General features: G+C 36.6%; 1 pseudogene; it reads left to right on the top strand.

Moving 5' to 3' along the window:
- The first annotated feature begins 9,884 nt into the window (after window positions 1-9,884).
- LOC127669062 (uncharacterized) lies at window positions 9,885-9,984 on the top strand (annotated as a pseudogene).
- Window positions 9,985-10,630: the final 646 nt, after the last annotated feature.

Genomic DNA, 10,630 nt, shown 5'->3' with positions numbered 1-10,630 from the left:
GTTCAGATTTCTCTTTGAACTTACCATGCCTTGTAATTTTTGTGTCTTTAGAGAGATCAATCACAAAAACTAAAATCTTTCTTGTCCATCATGTGTCCTAGACACCAGAGACTCTTTTTCCAAAGGCCAGCCATGAAGTCTAATGAGAATTCCTTTAACTATCCTTACCTCTACCTCTACCTCTATCTCTCTGTATAAGAGCAAACCACAGAGGTATTTCTTTATTGCACAAATACCCACCTCTATGACCATATCATAATTTTTTGTACATCTATGTTTGGACACAAATAGCCATGTTTTGCAAACCTGAGCATGAAATTTGCTCATCCAGAGTCCATATAGATTTATTCTGACCAAGATAAAAGCTGTCATGGTTCAGGGACATGGATAAAAGTAGCTGCTACAAATAATATATGCTACCACAGAAGTAGATTCATGAACTCTTTTATATATATATATATACATATATGTATGTGTGTATGTATGTATATATATATATATACATACATAGATTAGAATTTCTCAATCCTCTCTGCAGTCTGCTCCTCTTTTGTTTTTAGCCCTTCAGTTTGTTCTTGCTTCTGTTCTCCATCTGTCTCCCTGTGTCTGCTCTATGACCTACAGGGCTCAGCTTGTTGCTTCAATTAACTTTTCAATGGACTCCCCTGGCTGCTTTCCTGCCTTCCTGATGGTGGTTCCCCCACTTCCTGCTGTTTTACCAGTCCACTAGGCTTTTGACTGCCTGTTTATCAGTAGTCAGCTGGTGGTACAATTGTCTGTACCACAACTGATGTCCTGCTGCTTTTACCACTAACTCCCCACTGATCTTTTGTTACTTTTTTATTTCATTTTCTACCCTATTCTGTCTTCACTAGCTGGCATTAAATCTGTATGACCCAAACCAAAAAGTCCTTTATTTTACTTTTAAAAAAATGCTTATTCTAGAAGTTATTTATACTTCCTATTAGAATTGATCAAGGGTAAAATATGTTCCACACTATGTCTACTGGGGAAAATATATGATATCTGACAAGGTGATTATAAAAATATACACTGTCTATTGTCTGTGATGTTAGTGTATTAATTCTGAGTTATTCCCCCAGTGTCTTGTTAAACAACTATGGCTTTCAGACTTTGTTCTGATACCTGAAGGTGTTTCCTTTAAGAAAATTTGTATCCCTTACTATTTACATTGCACAATCTTCAATGTTCCTGGTGTAGCCTGGCGAAGTTATTTTGTTGTTTTCATTACTCTGAGGTCCTATTCTCAAGAGTCGTTTTTAGAGTATAGATATGAGGTGAATTACTCTCATTGTGATTTTGATAGTTTTATGTTAGTTATTCAACAAGAATTGAGAACCATTCCTCTAGGACTCAAGACTCTCTAGAGGCCAGAATTATATTTCTCACAAATCCTGTGTGCAGATTTCCTGGTACAAACACAAAACACTCAAAGTGTAAAACATTTTGAAGGAAAAATAAACATGTTCTAAGCTACCCAAGAATATAACTTGTTTAAAAACTTAACTTTGAAAAATTTTCAGCCTGATGCTCAGAAGCTGAAAATGTATATCATATACAACTTGCCAACTTATAGCAATAGCCACCGATCTATATCACACAAAATTAAAGCAGCCATTGTAAACTCTTGGGATACAACAGGAGAGGTATAGAGAGCAGAAAATTTGCATTTAGTCTAGTGAAAACAATTGTGCACTGGCAGTAAAACTTTTCTTTGTTATATCTATACTCTGACGTTATAGCAGCATAATCTCAAGGCTACATTAATTTTCTGGTTTGGACCAAATCAATGATTTTCAAAGACTATTCTTCCTTTCCTTTAAAAGCCAGGTTGATTGGCTTTAATCACAATTTTTAGGTTTTTGTGTTCGAACTCAGCATATTCATTTTACAAGTCTAAATCTCACTGAAAAAAAAAAAAACAGGGAGGTGGGTAGTGGTGTATATACCACAATGACTTTATTCATCTTCTTGTACAGGCTATTTCTAAGACACTTTTTACATTTCTTAAGGTTATGGAGAATATACCTTGAAGTGTTAGTAATGTTAGGGTAGCTCTCATTGTATGAGCTATGAATTGTTCACATAACATTATTGGCTGCATTCCATGGTGTGGGACCATTCCTAGCACAAAGGATCAGCCTTTTAGTGTAATGGAAACAATGGTGTACTGGCTGTAAACCTTTTTTTGTTCTATCTATACGCTGACATGCAGCAGTATAATCTTAAGGCTACGTTAGTTAACTGGTTTGGAACATGTCAATGATTTTCAAAAGCTGTTGAGTGCTGTTGCTTCTTCTCTTGCTCACTTCAGTAGAGAAGGGAGATTGCCAAGTTCTGCTCTACGAGCATCCTTTCTCCTGCTTTCCCTGATCCTCTGCTTTACTACACTACCACAAGGAGACTGACTTGGTGACTCCGGTGTGGATGATGCAATCCTTTCTGAAGCAGTCCGTCCTGGTATTCGGTTCTTCTCACGTCCCTTTTCACCCTCATTAGACACTCGTCTCTTCATATATTCTTTTTTTTAAATATTTTTATTTTCTATAATCTTTGTTTACATTTCAAATGATTTCCCCTCTCCCGGATCCCCCCTCCTCACGTGTCCCATAAACCTTCTTCTCTCCATCCCCTCTCCAATCACCTCCCTCCTTTTTCTCTGTCCTTATATTCCCCTCCAATGCTAGATCAATTTTCATATATTCTTAACTTCTTAGTGAAGTATCTTTCTTATACTACCAAGGCAACCCTGCTATGTTCCTATGTGGGTTTCTGTATTTTATCCCGTTCTCTCCAACACTAGACTTATACACCTAATTGTATGTGGATGTCTTATAGATACATCACAACTGGCATACATAAACCAAGTTCCTTGGTTCCCTTGTATAAACCTGAACCATGTTAATTCTTTATCATACATAAGATTTGGGTACTTTAACTTGCTCATAACGCTACCGCTTATCTAGCAGCTCATAACAAGATATCAATTATGTGATCAGCCTTATTCTCAGTGAGTAACCATCTCCCAGTAGCTTTGGTGCACTGGGCACTCATCCTGTGATGGGTCTCCAAACCCATAGGATAACTGTTTCCTCTCAATTCCAACTACATTCAAGAGTCCTACCAACTCCCTCTATATCCAATAAAAATCCTCCTTTGTAATTGCCTGACTGCCTACAAAATTTATCTGCATAATTTCTGTATCCTCTAGTAATTTTGTGTTCCCAAACCCTGTGATTAGTACACAAGCCAGAGTGAATCTGTTAACATCTAGTATATATCATGTATCATATAATCTCACCATGGTTTCTAACTCCATTCATAGTAAAATACATTTAATGGTCTATTCTTGGGCTAATCATTCATCATTTAAACTGTAACTCTGTTAGTATTGGAAGGGGATATGATTAATAAACACATGCAGGCATTATCTGTAAACACAGAGCTTAGACAACTAGATTTGCTCTCCTTCCAGTAAGCACATAGTCTGCTCTAGACTCTGCAGTGTTCTTCATTCATCCTCAATGCATCTTCCACATTCCTCTCTCCTACACATGCTGTATCTCTTATACTATTTAGAAACTCTCAAACCAGTTGTTTCTTCTTGTTTCAAATCTGTTTGTTGGCACCTCACTTCCCTTACTAGCTGCACAGCAACATTCTGATTATCTGTGTCTTTCTGCTTAAATACCATCTTACTAGGGAAGCCTTCCCACATGCCTTCCAAAAATAGCATCTTCCCTTCACCCTTGCCATGGTCTTCATTTTTCTCTATATGTTTTCATACCATGCCTTGCTATCTAACATATGCTAATGGAATCACTTATTCCCTGAACCATGAAAAGGAAAGCAAGACCCATTCAGTGAGACACATCCAGGACCCTTGTCTGTTTTGCTTCCTACGATTATGAGAATCAGTTCATAAAGAGAAAGAGTGCTCAAGCGATACTGTCAAATTAGGGAATAAAGAATGCCAGGTTCATTCTACATCACTTCAGATTTCCTGGTCTGCCTGGCATTGATTAGTCTATAAAATGTCAGTTCACACTACCCAGCTTCACATCAGTGTCACTCATGCAAAGAAAACCAATAGTGTTTTATGAGGTCTAGAAGTTTCCTGTTTCCTCTCATGGACTGTTGCATTTTATATGCACACAAATTATATACATACAGGGCATTTTTTTACCTGAAATGCATTATTGCTAGATTTTCAGAGCATCATGCTTATATTTTTGCAACAACTTAAATTTTAATAGACTATAACAAAATACAATCCAGTGTATGCTCTAGCTTGTTCTTGTTCTGTGATAATCTTAAGTATTTCTGTGCCCAAAAGTGTTCATCGAATAATGGATGGGCAAAGTCTTGTTGCACACTCACACTTCCTAGTTAGGGAGATCTATTGTAATTCCAGAAGATTATTTCCTAAATGTAGAATTGTAGCATGAGAACTGAATAGACTGAAGAGAAGAACAAGATGAATTTCAAACTTAGACGACACTCATTTCGGTTCATTTCCGGACTCACGGCCTCAAAGCAATACTTGGATGAGACTATTAAGGAAATGTATTTTCATGATGATCTTATTTTCCAGTACATACGTTCTCTTGGATATAATCAGGAAGTCATATTTGAGATTTTCAATGTTTCATTATCATTCCTGGCTATGTGGGAGATGGAGCCCATCTTCCATTCTCAAGTATTACACAGTTTTTTTCTCCCTCTACCTTAGCTAATGAATTGTCCATTCATAACCTATTGTCTAATATTGCCCAATTTAAGTCCAATTTTATCCAATTATGATTAGCCCTTTGTGAATCAATTTTCTGCTTAAATTCATTAATATTTATCATTATCAAAAGAATATTCCTACTGAATATATATCTTAATCTCATGTTTCATTAACATTAATAACTAAGCTATTAGAAGACTTTCAGGACTTTAAATTAGATTTGGATATATATGTAACACTGAAATTTCTAGTTGGCTAAGATTTGTTTTTCTGGAAGTAATATAAACCTCTTAAGGCCTTAGATAATGAGTCATTGTTGGATTCAAGTTTTTGTTTTATTTCTGAGACACAAATAACTTACCAGATAATATGCAGTGAAATGTAGTATTTCACTTTAAAGCATGCAGGTAAATTAAACAAAGGAGTTAGTAATATTATATAGGTTCAGAGTATTTAGTAATATAACAACATATGAAACTTTGAGTAATTAATTTACATCTTTGTAATTGCTGGGAGTAATGTTCACATGTAAAAAATCAATCTAGATTGTTTCAAAGTTATGAAAAACATGTGAGTTCATAAGTCCAGGCAATTAGACTATGACATATTTCAATGTCATTTTTATAGCTTCTAAAATACCTAATTATTTTGCAATGAGGTTGAAATTATTTTATATTTAATTTTCTGTGTTTTACATATGATTCTAATTTTACTTTTCATTATAGAATAATTAATTATCATTTTCTTGACGTTATTGAGCATAGGTGTGTTGCAGTTCTTGTATATCACAGGCAGGAAATATTTATGTTATAAATACTGAGTTCAAACAATCCTCAGTGTGAGAGTTGGTTCCTTTGAATTTACTTTTTTTTTTAAAAAAAAAGAGGTTATTTATTTGTTTTGGATTGTCAGTGATTGTATAAGCAGGCAAAAGAGCTACATGTGACTAATGACTACTTTTGAATAGACTTATTGAGAGCAGTCTCATTCATAGATATGAAAAGCAATGACACTTTCCCCATTGTGAATTTTTATCTCAAATACTAACAAGAAATGGTACAAAGAAAAGGGTCTGGAGAGATGAGCTGTGTGCAGGCAATTGTGTGGAGCTTTTACAATGACAGACAGTGCAGGAAATAATTTATACCATCTGCGATACGTTGTTAGCTGACTCCTCCTGCTCATAGAAACACTGAACAATACAGTATACACTGACATAACACCAAGAGTCAGATTGCATACTATTTTTGAAAGCTTTGTGATACTAAGCCAGTAAACAAATGTCTGTTCTTATTACCACAATGTCTAATATTTCCTTTTAGAAGTGGTGGGATCCCAAGGGGCAGGTAGTTTGAATAATATGAACCCCAAGAAGTGCACTCTAAGCCATAAAGCTCTTATCTGTCAATATCATATGCTGTAAACGTGTTTAAAAAAAAAGGAGCATAATGGTGTGCTATTGTCTCGGCTGAGGCATCAGTCTTCTTTATGTTTGCATTAGGGACTTGTTAAGGTGCAGAATGTTTGGACGGCTAAATGCCTACATGAGACAAGACTGTCAACTCAGCTGTAAACCAAGGCTACTCTTCCAACAAAAATCTCTGAAATTGGCTTTATGACTGTAAACAGCAGCCCAGCCTTCTCAACTCTTATATGTAGCTGATAATTGTTTAAGAATCTGAAAATAAGTACACTGTAAAAGTGACATCTTCAAAGTCCATTGAAACTGACCTTACTATAGCACTGCTGTGCTTCCTACTGTAGCAACCCTGAATCCATACGGGGTGATTGTCACAAATACAAAGGTCTTGTTCTCCTCCCTCTGGACTTGTAAGACACACACTGTGCTTTGAGGATTACAGAGAAACTGAATGTTTGAAAGATATATTGGGGCAATTCAAACAAAGTATCTTTGCCAGTGGTACAGTTGATAAGATTTTCTCTTTGCTCATTTTAAAATGTTTCCATATGTAGATCTTAAAATTGTGGGATTGTGATGATATTTTCTATGGTTTAAATGTGTATGATGAGCCCAACTTCACATGTTGATTTTTTCCCTATCTTTTGTTGAGAATAGTTTTTCTCACATAATATATCCTGATTAAGGTGTCTTCTGTTTATATTCTTCCAAATTTCTCTCCACCTCTCTCCACATTTGGATGCACTCCCTTTCTGTCCCTCAGAAACCAGTCTAATAAAGGATAATCAGAAAATAAAATAAAGTATAGTAAGATAAAATAAAAACTAACAGCACTAGAATTGGATGAAAAAATAGGCATAAAAGAGCCCAAGAGAAGGCACATGAAACAGAGATGCACTTGTTCCTACACTCAGAATCCCATAAAAAACAGCAGGCCATGTATATATATGCATGCACAACAGACATGTGTATATGTATATGTATATATATTTAACTACACATACATATATATGTATATATATATGTATGTATATGTATATATAACAAAACTTAAAACAATAAAGAAGAAGAGCCCTTGCAGAACATTATGAGACAAGGATCCTTCAAAGATGCACTTGAGTTTATTCCCTGCTGTCCATTTATAGCTGAGCATGCAGCTAACACTTAAGAGTAGTGTGTTTTTCCCCGGAGACTTCTTTGGATGAAACTAAACTTTCTTTTTTTGTTTTTTTATTTTCTATATTCTTATGTTTACATTCTAAATGATTTTTCCCATTCCCGGTTTCCCCCTCCCCATAAGTTCCCTAAGCCCTCTTCCCTCTGCCCATTCTCTTATCAACCCCCTCCTACTTCTCTCATTTGCAAGTGGTTATCAACTGGAAATTGTTTCTGGCTTAGAAATGGAAGCATGTGTTCACATCTCCTTTCAACTCAAAGACCTCAACTGGGGCAGACTGTGTAGGCCCTGTACTGCCACAGTGTCTCAGAGTTCAGATGGTGACATGAATTTTAGGGCTGAGGGCTTCAGTGTCTTTCACTTTCTGTATAATGGCTGTGAGTCTCTGTATAATGGCTGTGAGTTTCTACATCATATTTTTCCCCATCTGCTGCAGAAAGAAGTTTCACTGATCTATAACAAAAGTATAATATTTTAAGAGTCATTTTATTGCTATATTTCTTTCTATTGAGTTAGTTAGTTTGTTTGTTTAGAATAGTAGTATTTGGTTTTACCCAAAATCCCAGGAATATCCAGTCTCTCTGAACCTCTGATGTAGTATGGTTAAGATATGGTACTTATGCAGGAGATTGAGTCTTGAGGGTTGCAACTTCAGGATTGAGATGACAGAGTTACAAAGTAGATCATTGAGAGCAAGTTGGCCTTTTCTACCATTTCATCGCCCATGATTCTTTGTGGCACTTATTTGCTGGTTAGTGAATGGTCCCTCCCCAAACAGTAAACATGTATACATGTCCCTTCATCCTGTACTTCCAAACCTGTGAGGCTATGGAAAATACTTTTTGTCAGTTATTATTTTGCTGAGTAAAATCTCTTGTTATATTTGCCTTGCCATTATAGCCTTAGCCACATAAGAATGTGGACTGTAAAATCATTATAGTCTTAAGTACATAAGAAGGTGGACTGTAAAAATCAGTCAAATAGTAAAATCAATGACTAGTTGTGGTTATACCTATACATGAGTCTTAATGTTTCTTCAAGTTAGTCCCAGAAAAACAATATAAAAGAGATAGCAGCAATAAGAATAAAAAAGTTAACTGTGATATATTCCAATATTCAAAGAGAAAGAACTGGTCTTTTGATTTTAAGACAAAAGAAAAAAAAGTATCTCAAACAAAGTAGTATTACTCAGAAACATCATTACATTTATGAATTCTTAATTTTCCACACGAGCTGTGGGAAAAAGGCTCTTCTGACTCAGATTAAAGTGGAAACTTTAAACTTTTACAAAAAGAATTTCAAAAGCAGGATCTGATTTTTTTTTCTCAATGAGAAAAAGAAATAGGAAAACAGAGATTCAAATATGACTGACATATTTAATAATACCTTATGTTTAATTTTGCAGTGTTTGTCTTTTAATTTAAATTCCATATGCAAATCACATACCAAAAGGACTGTCTTTTCAGACTGGTACAACTTAAAATGAAATTCTTTGATATGTCTTAGAAGGAGATAAAGATGCTCCTGCTGTGAAAATATTCACGTGAAAAAAGTGATGTAGAATCTCAGTCAAATAAAAGCAAACCACACCTTTTTCTTTCTGTTGAGCTGACTCAAATATCTCTAGGGTAGACCAGCTCATTCCTGAAATATCAACAATGTTCTCTCTCTCTCTCTCTCTCTCTCTCTCTCTCTCTCTCTCTCTCTCTCTCTCTCTCTCTCTCTCCCTCCCATCTTCTGTCCCTCCTTCCCCTTCTCCCTCCCCCTCTCTTTTTTATCATTTTTTATATTAGATATATTCTTCGTTTTAAAGATTTATTTATTTATGTAAGTACACTGTAGCTATCTTCAGACGCACCACCAGAGTACATCCAATCTCATTACAGATGGTTGTGAGCCACCATGTGGTTACTGGGATTTGAACTCATGACCTCTGGAAGAGAAGTTAGTGCTCTTAACCGCTGAGCTATCTCTCCATCCCCCAAGTTAGATATATTCTTTATTTATATTTCAAATGATTTCCCCTTTCCTGGATCCCCCACCCTGAAAGTCCCATAAGCCATCTTTCCTTCCCCTGTTCCCCAATCAACCCCCTCCTGCTTCCCTGTCCTGGCATTCCCTTACACTCTACTGAGCCTTTCCAGGACCAGGGGCTTCTCCTTCTTTCTTCTTGCGCATCATTTGATATGTGAATTGTTTCTTGGGCATTCTGAGCTTCTGGGCTAATAGCCACTTATCAGTGAGTGCATACCATGTGAGTTCTTTTGTGATTGGGTTGCTGCACTTAGGATGATATTTTCCAGTTCCACCCATTTGCCTAAGAATTTCATGAATTCATTGCTTTTAATAGCTGAGTAGTATTCCATAGTGTAAATACACCACATTTTCTATATCCATTCCTCCATTGAGGGACATCTGGGTTCTTCCCAGCTTCTGGCTATTATAAATAGGGTTGCTATGAACATAGTGGAGAATATGTCCTTATTACATGCTGGGGAATCCTCTGGGTATATGTCCAGGAGTGCTATAACAGGGTCCTCTGGTAGTAGTACACATACTAAAATTGCCACGATGCAGAGAAGATTAGCATGGCCCCTGCACAAGGATGACCTGCCCCTCTCTCTTCAGATTTCTCTCTCCCCCTCCCTTCCCTGTCCCTCCCTCTCTTTCTCCCACTCACCTGTCTCTTCTTGTGTCCCTTCCTCTCCCTCCAATTTCTCTTTTTTCCTCTCTCCCTTCCCCTCCCTCCCAATTTCTCTTTCTTCCTCTCTTCCTCCCTTTCCCTCCCAATCCCTCCTCCCTTGCTCTCATGAAAATGGTTGCAGATTTTCTCAGCTATAACTATTAATGTCTTAACAATCTTCGTGATAAACATGGTAAGCATGTTAATCATTACTAGAAGAAAGTCCAGCTCCTCTACATATCAGGTCTGCAAGAACTGTGTGGAAAGCTGCCCAGCTCCAGGCCCTCCTCCCAAAATCCCTTGCTGACTCGGTACAAGTTCTATTTCCTACCATCTCCACACACTGTAGGGTCTGAATTCAGAGGAGAAACAGAAGGAAAATAATAACAATAATTCTAGACAAAAAACGCTTTCTCGGACGCCAAGCACAAAAAGTGGACAAAGGAGTTAAAGTTCACACTGACTCTGTTCTCATACTTGAGGTCATGAGACTGGTAATCACAGACAGAGGCCAGATTTGATATTGAGTTCAGGCTTACTCTTCACACTGGGTTTGTTTTAATAATTTAAAGTGACAAGAAGATGTTAAAACTACAT

This window comes from Apodemus sylvaticus, chromosome 18 (genome assembly GCF_947179515.1).
Source record: "Apodemus sylvaticus chromosome 18, mApoSyl1.1, whole genome shotgun sequence".
NCBI lineage: Eukaryota > Metazoa > Chordata > Mammalia > Rodentia > Muridae > Apodemus > Apodemus sylvaticus.
This window is presented reverse-complemented; position numbering and strand designations above follow the sequence as displayed.